Raw genomic sequence first — 3,741 nt, forward strand, 5'->3', positions numbered from 1 at the left:
CATACAGTATGTTTCACTTGAATACTAGGAAGCTGTACTCTGTACATAACCCATGATTATTCTTCTCCCTAGGCCTCTCTCCATCTTCAGTAACCTCCAGGCTGGGTCCCTAGGAAGCCTCATGCCACAATGCCAGACCCAGTATTGGGGTTCCAGTCACTAGGGAAGGAGCCTAAGCATAAAAGCTCCTTTTCTTTCAGGGCCTTTATCACCTTTGCTAGCAATGGGGGGAAAAGCGAACTTAGGACTTTAATTGGGACGCAAGGGAAAGTTTGCGCCCCCATCCTTAATATCATGAAAAAGAGGGGGGGAGGTTGGGACTTTAAATGAGGTACGCATGATGCAGCCCAATCACACTCACAGAGGTGCAAACATATGTATGTTTATTAAGGACCAATGATCAACATAGCATAAAACCGCACTGCATACATTGGACATAAAATAATCGCATATAGACAATAAATCTATGTATATACAATCATAGGACATGGGTAGGTACAACTATGCATCTTAATCCCCCAAACAAGATAAAAGTCATGTGAAGTAAAAAACATCTGAAAATTGGTCAATGTGTGTTTGATGCATCAAAGGTAGGCCCGACGCTGCGTTTCATGGACTTCAATCCACTCTTCAGGAGCCAGATGCATCTAAATTCTATAAAAAATGTATGAAAAGCAATATAGTTTCATGGGTCTAACAAAATCAGCAGAAAAGGGGGAAATTTGGGCATAATGGGCCATGCCAAAAAGGTTACTCACATGATAGCCAAAACTGGGACCGTGCGACAAAACAAAGCCAGGGGTGAGCCATGGAGCCTGGCTCGGGAGCTGAGAGGGGGACCTCAACGAGGAACACCGGACCACACACACCAACACCCCACAGTGGAAGGGACTTCTATAATGTAGGAAATATATAAAATGTATCTATGATGATACAAGTAACAAAAAAACGAGATGATATAAGCTGCGGATATCACCAAGGTGATTGAAAAAAGCACCCGGAAGATTACCTTGGAGAATACATATGATATTTGAAGCCACATAGATAGGAGAGGATCAGGGTGTGCATAGGTTATATCAGCACCATCTCTGAATACCATGAAGCAGGGAGTGAGATGCAGCCCCAGTATGGAACGCCAGCTCCCCCTCAGCGTCACGCAGGCACGACACAGTGGAGCAAAACCTGGACAAACGCCAGAGAAGATCACTGCATGTCAGCCCAGCTGCTATACCGGACGTCTGTGTGTGCGACGCCCAACCAAGGAAGTCACATGCACAGTGCCGGGGGCGTGGCGCCGATGCACGGTGGAAAGATCCGCCCAGCCACCCACCTTGTGGAGGGGAGGTAGGAGGGCGGACACAGCATGCATCGCAGCTCCCGGGAAACAGGACATCTGCCCACCCACCGACAATGAGTCACACAGACCCAGTCTGGCCACAGGGAGTAAAGGATGTATGAAGTAGTGAGAGATCAAAGTATGTGAACTATGTACAAATAAAAAGAAAGATGGTACTCTTTCGGGGAGGTGGGATTTTTAGGGAGATAGTGCGTCTATTGGTAGTAGGTAAAGATCAATCAGATCAATAAAATGTAGGGATTTTTATTTAAACATAGTTAAAAAATGCATATCAGACATAACATATACAAATACAAAAATATGACCATCCAGTAGTGTGTTCAAAATTCATTCGTGATTGTCAGCCAACATGTTTCGCAAATAATTTTTCGCTTCATCAGGGCATAAAACGACATCACTGATTCATTTTACTGTATAAACAACAGATACACTATAGTTATATGGTGGCCATGCATGATTATATATCAAGATATAATACAAAGAGTCTAATGAGAGATTCATTCCAAAAGTTCTCACCTACTATTGCAAGTCTATAGAGCAGAGCAATCACCACCATTGCCAAACATCATCTACTGTGCCAATTGGTGCAAACTATCCCTGGGTGCCAGATCCCAATGGGATAATGCCAACAGGGGAACTGGACCACACAATTGCAGGCAAGGATCTAGTAAAACATATAATCAAGAGAACAGAAACTAGTAAGTTCCCTATCCAGGGAAAATAGTAATTATATACATCAATGATGGCAAGTCATTTATCTAGACTGATGCTAACATTAAGATTCATTATAATCTGGTGTGGTAAGAAAAGGGGGAAAACACGCTAGGGATCCCATCCCAGTGCTCTCAAAATAGAAAATATATTAGCAACCGTATATATGTATGTATAACGGCTAGGGAGCTAAAACAGATTTAAAAAACATAAAACACAAAAAGGAGCATATTTGGCTATAGGGCTACTAACTATTTTTGGGCATTACACACAATATTGTCCATAAGGGGGAGGTGGGAGGATTCCAATTAGCTCGGCAACCCAAGGGGGGGCAGCGAGACCCCCAAACACCCACCGGGCAGCACAATGGCCACAGTCCCAGAGAACCAAAAACCAGTGCAACTACCACTGAGTCTCCCCCATCCCCACCAAACGCCCCCATCAATGTATAGACAGTCAGCATACTGCTTACCTTTAGAAGGAGGTAACGAGGCTCCCAGCCAGAAGAGTGAGTTCCTGCCAGTGATGATGGGTAGCTGCAGGGTGCGTCTGTCAGACAGCACACCAGCACTCCCATCTTTAAATTGTGCGGTCCCACCGGAAGTGAAAAGGTCAGGGATGACCTCCAGCATCACTTCCGGTCCGGACGTCCCTCCACATGTTGCGCGCGCACTCCAAGGGCAGATGCACGCGCATTCACCCCAGGAGATGCATGCTCACTGCCCCTACCACACTAACCGGCATCAAGGGCATGTGTTGTTAAACAATTCACACAGTATCTTCAATAAACATTCATGTACATGTTCTGTTATGTGCCCACAACTGTTCTGGTGCTTCTGAATACCCATGAGGTAGTCATAGCTTATAAAGGTGAGAAAATTCCTTAAGTCTCAAAGTCCATTTAGAAGTAACATAACTCCATATCCCTGGAACCCCTACTGGGCTTAAATGCAGGAAGTAGCTTGCATCTTTAGCAGGCTTCTGTTCCCTTTCATGCCTAAGCATATTTCTGACATTTGTTGCTTGCAAGTTAAAATCCATATTTTCTGCTAGAAAGTTACTTAGAACTCCAAACATTATATATATATATATATATATATATATATATATATATATATATATATATTTTTTTTAGCGGAGAAGCTAGAGAATAAAATGGCGATCGTTGCAATATTTTATGTTACACTGTATTTGCGCAGCGGTCTTTCAAATGCATTTTTTTTAGAAAAAAAGACATTTTCATGAATTAAAAAAATACTAAAAAATTTAATAATGTAATGTAATGTAAGCCCAAATTTTTTGTCTAATGTGAAAGATGATGTTACGCTAAGTAAGTAGATACCTAACATGTCATGATTTGAAATTGCGCACACTCGTGGAATGGCGACAAACTAAGGTACCTAAAAATCTCCATAGGCGGCGCTTTAAAAAAAGTTACCAGGTTAGAGTTACAGAGGAGGTCTAGTGCTAGAATCATTTCTCTCACTCTGATGTTTGCGGCGACACCTCACATGTGTGATTTGAACACCGTTTACATGTGCAGGCGCAACTTACGTGTGCATTTTCTTTGCCACGCGAGCTCATGAAGACGGGGGCGCTTTAAAAAAAAAATTTTCTTATTTATTTTATGTATTTTTTTTTTTTTACATTGTCACTTAAAAAAAAAAAAAAAA

At 42.3% G+C, this 3,741-nt stretch overlaps 1 long non-coding RNA gene across 1 annotated transcript; it reads right to left on the reverse strand.

The window, feature by feature from the left end:
* Positions 1 to 366: 366 nt before the first annotated feature.
* Positions 367 to 2,682, reverse strand: LOC141126661 (uncharacterized). Its single transcript, XR_012241421.1, has 3 exons — positions 2,541 to 2,682; positions 1,874 to 2,021; positions 367 to 1,767 (listed from the first exon to the last, which is right to left on the reverse strand). It is a non-coding gene; the product is annotated as an uncharacterized lncRNA (long non-coding RNA).
* Positions 2,683 to 3,741: the final 1,059 nt, after the last annotated feature.

This window comes from Aquarana catesbeiana, linkage group LG01, assembly GCF_042186555.1.
Source record: "Aquarana catesbeiana isolate 2022-GZ linkage group LG01, ASM4218655v1, whole genome shotgun sequence".
Taxonomy (NCBI): Eukaryota; Metazoa; Chordata; class Amphibia; order Anura; family Ranidae; genus Aquarana; species Aquarana catesbeiana.